Source organism: Schistocerca cancellata, chromosome 7 (assembly GCF_023864275.1).
Source record: "Schistocerca cancellata isolate TAMUIC-IGC-003103 chromosome 7, iqSchCanc2.1, whole genome shotgun sequence".
Lineage (NCBI taxonomy): Eukaryota > Metazoa > Arthropoda > Insecta > Orthoptera > Acrididae > Schistocerca > Schistocerca cancellata.
In genome coordinates this window covers 474,454,819-474,464,687 of record NC_064632.1, presented here as the reverse complement: position 1 = coordinate 474,464,687, position 9,869 = coordinate 474,454,819, and positions in this window count along the sequence as shown.

The window sequence follows — 9,869 nt, the reverse complement described above, 5'->3', positions numbered from 1 at the left end:
AACATATTTATTAATATTTAAAAAAAATGGTTCTGAGCACTATGGGACTTAACATCTATGGTCGTCAGTCCCCTTATTAATATTCCACTGCGAAAGTTGCTTGTAGTACTGGAAAATGCGTCAAGCAGGAATGCACAGAGCATTACATAGGGAAAGCAGCAGCCTGATGCTGGGTATATTTATAGATTGTTCTAGAAGCTTCGTGGTTCATTCTGATCTTCTGCAGTATGAAAGATCCTAAGAACAGCAGAGCAGCTGGGGAGTCTCTTGTGATGGTCCCCTGGAAAAGATATCGAGAAATCGATCACGCCACAGAACAGTACACAGGTTTTCTTTATTTTTTATTTTTTTTTTAGGATACAGAAGCTGCAGGGTATTAAATACGTCAGTAGAAAATGGTATAAAAAGATAAACTAAAAAAAATTGTTCAGTTAAGTACTGACGTTATTCACTGTTGATCCATTCTGAATACGTGTCAGCGGCCAGTCAGAAAAATCGCGCATGCAGACGTATGTTTTCAGATATTATTTTACTTAGACGATCAGTTACGGCTATTCATTAGTGCCACCTTCAGGCCTTTATGCACTCCGTGTGTACACAATCAGATGTATCGATACTTGCATAACTGGAGCCTTCTGTATCTCGACTGTTGTCAAGTCAAATAAGAGAACACTTCAAAAATGAACACATGGAATCAAGATATTGATGGCTCCAGTTTTACAAGTGTTTATGTATCTGATTGTCTCTACATGGAGTTCATAGAGGCCTGAAGATAGCATTAATGAGTTACCGAAAATGGTCGTCCATGTAAAATAACTTCTGAACACATATGGCTGTTCGACTATAGTTCTTTGGTAAATAATCGACGTTATTGGCGAAACAATGCCTATGGTGATCAGAGTGTTGTAAGAGGTGAGAAATTTAGAATGCCATTATACCAGAGGATTTGTTAGTAAGTGAGGGAATGAAATGCTTTTGTAACCACGCAGTGTGAAGAGTGAATGTATTGCAACTCTTTGTAATCGAAGCTGCTGCCGGTCTTTCGGTTTTAGCTGAATCGCCTCAGCACTTTTCTACTGCGGACGTATGATCACAGGGCAGAACGCGCAGCCGCCCACCAATGGAGCCGAGAGCTAATGACAGAGCAGCGTGGTGGAACGTTAATGATAATCACGAAACAGCTAAATGTCTGACAGCATGCGTATTCTGAAATACGCTATACTTTCAATGTGAAAATGAGTTTGTAACCAACTAGGCGACAGAAAAGGCAGTAAATGCCTGAAATTTCTGGTACACAACTGAATACGACAAAGTGGATTTTCTGCAAAGGGGAATGACCGATTGTACCATTGTTATATGCATAACAGTACTGGTCCGCACATTTGAACCAGAAGGCACTTCTCGTTCAATATAAATCGGGAACCGTAGACCGTGAGTCAAAGCTATGTATACAAACTAATTTTGAGACTTCTATTTGGTCCCATTTCGAAACTGTTGTCTGCATAATGTTAAGCCCAACGTCACATAGCTTCGCGCTCTACAAACACACGACCAACTGAGAATATGACATTCATGGGCCATAGTACAGAATCAGCCTGTAGTTGTTCCTTGCAGCAAAGCAGTACCATATTGAAGACGCCAGTGCTGCCTGACACAAACACATAAATAGGAAAAGAACTGGTAGCATGCATATACTGTGCACAGACTGCTGTACGTTGGGTCAGCAAACAAAATCACAAAGAGCATTTTAGATAATTTAGTTTTATATGCCGCTGTTGGTGTGGGTAATGCACTTCCTAATTATTTAATAACATGACTAGTGCTTCTTTGTCTGAGACGTCAGGAGCCGGTCGTGCATCACCGCTTTAAAGCATATATGAACATTTTACTCAGAATTGGTTGTTCAAACGTTTTTTAGAAATAAACAAATTAGTGACAGTCAGAAATACTTTAGATAAATGACTGGGTGTATGCCGTGGGATTAATAATGCTCATGAAAATATAGCATTGTATCTTAAATCAAACAATGTATATTTAACAAAAAATCACATTTCCTCATATTAAAACAAAATAAAATTAAATTCTCCCTATTCTTAGGAAATATGGTAGTTTCGACTTCACGTTCTTAAGACCATCTTTTCATTCGTCTTCGAATGTATCTCTTTTCTGAGGTCTTGTACATTTTGACAGTGAATGGAATTCTGTAGTCTTCCATATGTTCTAGGTGTTGCCACCATTTTTCCCTATATTCTTCCACTTCCTTGTCTCAGTTGCATTTCATAATTCTTCTCAGATATTATCATTACTTATAAGGACCTTCGTTGTTCACCCTTCGATAGATCAAAAAATCGCATATCAGCCGATCGTATGGTATTTTTTAGTTATTTTCCTCAGTCCAGGTCTGACTGCCCTAGAACAAGACAGGCAATTCTTCCCTTATTTTGTTAAACTTCAACTTTGTATCTCGTATCGTGTTGTTCTTTAAGGCTTTATTAATAATTATACATTCGTGCTGACATTTGTTGACGGGAACGAGTCTCCATTTCGTGGTATCTAATAACGATTTGGTTGCCGGTACATCCTTGATCCGGCACATCTCTACTTCCTAGAGTCTTTGCATGCGACGGTGGTGTCACCGACATGCCGTGTGCGGCCGGCCGCGTTGGCCGAGCGGCTGTAGGGGCTTCAGTCCGGAACCACACTACGGTCGCAGGTTCGAATCCTGCCTCGGGCATGGATGTGTGTGATGTCCTAAGTTAGTTAGGTTTAAGTAGTTCTAAGTTCTAGGGGACTGATGACCTCCGATGTTAAATCCCATAGTGCTCAGAGCCATTTGAACCATTTGAGCCGTGTGCGGTACACAAGAGCCGGAAGTGGCGGTTCGGGAGAAGCAGGGAGAGGAGACAGCAGTGATGCTTGGCGCGCGATGTGTCTGGCACCGGCCTGGTAACGGAAGGCTGTGTGTTCGGTGCGAGCTACAGTGTTGCTGTTTGGAGACATAACCGCTTGGATGGGGGCTATTTTGGCCCTACTAAGTTGGACGGAATGGGAAACGAATACCAGGCGGTAGTGCATTAATTATGTAGCTGAAACTCCTGTGAGAGGAAGGGTATTTCCATCTGGTAGCATCTGGATTCCAGCTGAGTTTTACGGTACGTTCTTCAGTGCTAAAAAAGTTGAATGTGTTGAACTCCACCAGCGGTTGTTCGCCCTTTGTGTTCCTTCCTAAGCGTCTGTGTTTATTGTGAATACCCGATCGTACTTTCAAATAACATCGTAACGGTGCTCGCAGGCTACGTCTCCTTTTCGTGTGCAAATAGTGATTCAGTAACAGCCCAAGTCTGGTTCATTTAAAATTTTCTGAGGTTCTTATAACGGTGAAAATTCACATCACAGTGTATCTCATTAATGTGAAGCTGTTTCCAGAACTTAAACAGTTCCTTTATGTATTGTCTGAGGCCTTGTAGTGTTCCATGAAAGGTATTCGTGCCCACCGGAAATGTAAATTGTGTCACTGTGGCGTAGTCCAGTGAATATTGATGCGTCCTGTAATGGGCACTAAGATGTACACTGAAACGCCGGATTAACGGTCACGGAGCTGGAACACTTGATGAATATGTCGTTTGTTGTTATTCTATTGATCTCAGCTTCTGTATTAGTCATTTGTTTCTGAATGACAAGGGGATTATTATTTATTAGTGTATGGTTTACCACGTAAAGATTCTCGAGTTGTGGTTTTGTTAAATTATTATCGAGCTTCTTTCCTTAGACATTTCTGTATTTGGATTATGCTCCGGAATAAATTTACGTGCTGTCACAGGTAAATTTAATTGGTATGGGTGCCGCTGATTCCCTTTTAATCTAATTATTAATTTGATTCTGTGATCTATTTTAACTGGTTTGGTTATTCACTGACGTACCAACTACATTACGGCTCCATTAAATGTAGTTGATTTTAAGTGGCTACATCTTGAATTAACTTTCATCATTTATTGTATATTACTATCAATCTGTTGTCAATTCGTGTGCTTTTTTACCATTTCCTAAAATTCAGTAAACATTCAGCTGCACTAAACCTACACTATGTGATCAAAAGTATTCGGACACCTGGCTGAAAATGACTTACAAGTTCGTGGTGCCCTCCATCGTAAATGCTGGGATTCAATTTGATGTTGGCCCACCATTAGTCCTGATGACAGCTTCCACTCTCGCAGGCATACGTTCAATCAGGTGCTGGGAGGTTTCTTGGGGAACTGAAGCGCATTCTTCACGGAGTGCTGCACTGAGGTAAGGTATGTCGGTCGGTAAGGCCTGGCACGAAGTTGGCGTTCCAAAATATCCCAAAGGTGTTCTGTAGGATGCAGGTCGGGACTCTGTGCAGGCCAGTCCATTACAGGGACCTAGTCGTGTAACCACTCCGCCACAGGTCGTGCATTATGAACAGGTGTTCGATCGTGTTGGAAGATGCAGTCCCTATACCCGAATTTCTCTACAACAATAGTAAGCAGGAAGGTGCTTAAAATATCGATGCGGGCCTGTGCTGTGATAGTGCCACGCAAAACAAGGGGTGTAGGCCCCCATGGAAAACACGACCACACCATGACACCACCACCTCCCAATTTTATTGTTGGCACTACACACGCTGGCAGCTGAAGTTCACCAGGCATTTGCCATACCCACACCCTGCCATCAGATCGTCACATTGTGTACTATGATTCGTCACTCCACACAACGTTTCTCCACTGTTCAATCGTCCATTGTTTAAGCTCCTTACACCTAGCGAGGCGTCGTTTGGAATTTACCAGCTTGCAGTGTGGCTTATGAGCAGCCGTTCGAGCATGAAATCCACGTTTTCTCACCTCCTACCTAACTGTCATAGTACTTGCAGTGGATCCTTATGCAAATTGGAATTCCTGTGTGATGGTCTGAATAGATGTCTGCCCATTACACATTACAACCCTCTTCAACTGTTGGCGGTCTCTGTCAGTCAACAGACGAGGTCGGTCTGTACGCTTTTGTGCTGTTTATGTCTCTTCACGTTTCCGGTTCACTATAAAAAGGAAACTGTGGAGCTAGGGATGTTTATGAGTGTAGAAATCTCGCATACAGACGTATGACACAAGTGACACCCAATCAACTGTCTGTGAGTTCTGCAGAGGGCCCCATTCTGCTCTCTCACGATGTCTAATGACTACTGAGGTCGCTGATGTGGAGTACCTGGCAATAGGTGGCAGCACAATGCACCAAATACGAGAAACGTATGTTTTTGGTGGTGTCCGGATAATTTGATCACGTAATGTAAGTTTAAATCAGTTTTCTTGGGGGTGGCATTGTGTTAAGATTTAATGATAAAATCATTTAATAATTTAAAAGAATTACTTTTACAAATTAACAAGCTTTGATCAAGGAAGAGATTATATAATGTTATTCGTGGCCAGTAATATGCATTTCAAATATGTTAGTCTTAATAAATGTATCACAGTGTTCTTCTGCACCTCATTCAGCAATCCACGCTCCACAAACGCGATGATGCTGTGCTGAATAGACTCAGCTTATTTCAGCTCATATTGAGCTGCGAGAAACATTTAAGCAGTATTCAGCTATGTAGCTATTTACATTGTTCAGTTACATTAATGAGACCACCTATCGAAAGCCTAAATAACGATATTTTCCAGAGTGGACCGATGCGAGTCATGCAGGCTGAGAGTCAGATTCTGGAAGGTATCGACAATGATATGCATCCATGGATCTCTCTAGCATACATATCGCGAAGAGCCCGACTGAAGTGGTCTCACAGATTCTTGACTGGGCTTAAATCTGGAGAGTTTGGTGGCTATGGGAGTACGGTAAAATCATCTTGACGCTCTTCGAAGCACGCACGTACATTGTGAGCTCTGTGACACGTTGCATTGCCCTGCTGGCAGACGCCATCGTGCCGGGGAAAAGCAAACTGCATGTAGGAACGGACATGGTCCACTTGCGTGGATCCAGTGGATCCACTGTGACTTCCAGAATGACGAGGTAACCCAAGGAATGCCACGAAAACTTTTCCCAGACTGTAAGGCTCCTTCCTCTGGCGTGGTCCCTTTGCGTTCGGACGTTTCATGGACTACACACAAGTGGCCATCTGTCCAAAGGATCGTACAACTAGATCCATCATAAAAGGCCCCCTGTCACTAACCATTGGACGTCCAGCTGTGATACGGCGTGCAAATTCGAGCCTTTGTCGCCAATGACAGCAATCACCATGGGTGTATGAACTAGGCGCAGCACCTTCAGCTGAATGGTTGTTGAGGAGACACATTACCTAGCTTCTTGGTTAATCTGGGTTGTCAGGTGCTCAAAAATTCCACGTCTGATCGCCCGTAAACATCCTAGCAGCCGTCGATCCCTCGTACCATCTGTAAGGAACCTAAAATTACGCACCTTACAAGTACTCATCCACATACTTTGCTGTGATCTACAAACACAACTAGGTATCATGTTATAGGTTCTACATAGTATATATGAATATATAAACGAGACTGCCAATGTCACGCATGCCTTGTAAATAATTGTTAACGCTAATTGCATGAAAGGTGACGGAGTGTCTTTATTATCAGAATGGCGTAATGAATGATTGCCTATACTAGCATAGGTTGAAACAACAGTGGAGATGAAACGACAGGCATAATTCAAGCTCCGGGTGGAAGGCCCGTACAGTTATTTGTCCTGCTTAAAAACAGGAAGTAGCTAGACAGACATCGCGGTACCTGAGCACTAGAACGCAACAGGGTGATGGCCGGCCGCTACTGTAGCAGGACCGGAAGGATAACCGGGAACTCTGCAAATCTTGGACACAGATGAGAGGAACGAAGAAGTGGCTCCTCGGAAACCACGCAGGCTGGGTTATTTCCAAGGATTTTTACTCTGAAGCGTACCATTGTCCAATTATAGGTTTTTCCTCGAAAACTTTCCGCGCTGGAGGACAAAAGACTAAAATATGGTTGGTCGGATTTCGGAAGAATCTGTAGAGAGGGATTTCCGGAATATGATTCGTTTTCGGAATTACGATGGTGGGGAGACAAGCCTTGCTGGGAAGCCAGCGCTGGAGGAACGAGATCTTCCTTTGTAAGCGCCCGTGTGTGACGGTCGCTCGATATTAGCTTTTATTGCTACGGACGGACTTGCTGTCTTTTCTCTCAGGAAAGTTTATAGTTAGAACAGTTAGGCACTGTACTGTTGCGAACCTATGCGATTCTGGACTTCACCTGCGGGTTGGAAGTCGTCGTTGAGTACACAGCGTTCAGTAATTGAGAGCACTTCCTCTGCCTATACATACATTGAGAAGTTATCTGAACTCTGTCCTTGTGGCTGGGAGTTCGCGTTTCTCGTCTGTAGAACACAGAGAGGAGAAAAGAGTATTAGAGTACATTAGTCAGAGGACTGCATTCTGCTGTCCTAGTGTTTGAAAGAGTTTATTTGTGGTTGGAGTTCTTCCATCGTCGCAGACGAGATGAAGAACCATAACTCCGAAACACCGGACGCAGCACATACGGTGATATCGCAAATTGCTTCGGCTTATTAGCGCTATAAAGCTAAACAGCTGTGATCACGTTAGTTTATTTCCACTGAGGTCTCACGCCACTGTAGTTCATTTTTAAGTAGTGTGCTGGATGTAGTCCTGTGGAACGGCTTGCCATGCCATTTCCACCTGGCGCCTCAGTTGGACCAGCGTTCGTGCTGGACGTGCAGACCGCGTGAGACGACGCTTCATCCAGTCCCAAACATGCTCAATGGGGGACAGATCCGGAGATCTTGCTGGCCAGGGTAGTTGACTTACACCTTCTAGAGCACGTTGGGTGGCACGGGATACATGCGGACGTGCATTGTCCTGTTGGAACAGCAAGTTCCCTTGCCGGTCTAGGAATGGTAGAACGATGGGTTCGATGACGGTTTGGATGTACCGTGCACTATTCAGTCTCCCCTCGACGATCACCAGTGGTGTACGGCCAGTGTAGGAGATCGCTCCCCACACCATGATGCCGGGTGTTGGCCCTGTGTGCCTCGGTCGTATGCAGTCCTGATTGTGGCGCTCACCTGCACGGCGCCAAACACGCATACGACCATCACTGGCACCAAGGCAGAAGCGACTCTCATCGCTGAAGACGACACGTCTCCATTCGTCCCTCCATTCACGCCTGTTGCGACACCACTGGAGGCGGGCTGCACGATGTTGGGGCGTGAGCGGAAGACGGCCTAACGGTGTGCGGGACCGTAGCCCAGCTTCATGGAGACGGTTGAGAATGGTCCTCGCCGATACCCCAGGAGCAACAGTGTCCCTAATTTGCTGGGAAGTGGCGGTGCGGTCCCCTACGGCACTGCGTAGGATCCTACGGTATTGGCGTGCATCCGTGCGTCGCTGCGGTCCGGTCCCAGGTCGACGGGCACGTGCACCTTCCGCCGACCACTGGCGACAACATCGATGTACTGTGGAGACCTCACGCCCCACGTGTTGAGCAATTCGGCGGTACGTCCACCCGGCCTCCCGCATGCCCACTATACGCCCTCGCTCGAAGTCCGTCAACTGCACATACGGTTCACGTCCACGCTGTCGCGGCATGCTACCAGTGTTAAAGACTGCGATGGAGCTCCGTATGCCACGGCAAACTGGCTGACACTGACGGCGGCGGTGCACAAATGCTGCGCAGCTAGCGCCATTCTGCGGCCAACACCGCGGTTCCTGGTGTGTCCGCTGTGCCGTGCGTGTGATCATTGCTTGTACAGCCCTCTCACAGTGTCCGGAGCAAGTATGGTGGGTCTGACACACCGGTGTCAATGTGTTCTTTTTTCCATTTCCAGGAGTGTATATTGAGCAACAACTTTTATCATTTAATAGTATTAGTTGCCTTATTCATTCATTGATGTTTAGATTGTAATTTATATCTTAAAAAGAATTAAGAGATCCTAAGATCTGCGTCAGGGGGTAGTCAGACAGTGCCAAATCATCATTTTAGCTTTTATTCTTTTCCGTTGCGCACATTCATTTTACACCAGCCTGGAGCAGCATTTTGGACATCTATGGCCAGTGGCCCACGACAGTGCCCTCGATATTGATTTTAGAAAGCGCCACTTTGCCATACGCAGTATACTCTAACTACAGTGGCACACGAACAGTTTACACACTTAGCCGTTTCGGAAATGCTTCATCCGTTGGCCTGAAAGCCAATGGCATATCCTTTCGGATATTAGATAAATCGCCCGTTTCCGCATTACGACAACGATGAACTGTTTTCCAGGACGCGCTTTATATACGCTCCACTGCTAGTGCTGCCAACTGCCATCTGTGAGTGGTTATTGCACGTTGACGCAATACATACGCGGTTGTCACATTAATGTGACCGGACCTCGTTGTATGTAGCGCGAGTAGGCCCTGAACACAGAAACATATGAGAAAAGTTAATTTAACGTCACAGTAATATACGAAAATTTAAGAGCAAATACTCAGGCCTATACGGGTTGTTCCCTACTATCAATCACAACGTAAACCGAATTTCATTATTCTGGATAACACCATTGTCAGATAATCTAAGTTTCATGTAAGGTTAGAGACCATAATTCTTGCTCACAAGATGATTCCAAGTCCACGTAAATTCCATAGTATTTAATTCGCACGGGACTCGTCGACCTTACAGCCTCTCGACGAAACCACACTTGTTGCGCAAAACACCTCCGAGCAGACGTTACAACCTGTGACGAGGCGGACAAGCTAAGCTGCCAGGAAAATCTCCCCACCAAGTGCATAAGTTGGCTGAGGAAGCACTGCAAAAGATCTTCGCAAGCAACAGTGGGGAGGTAAATTACCTCGTGAAATACCCTGAGGCTGTGTT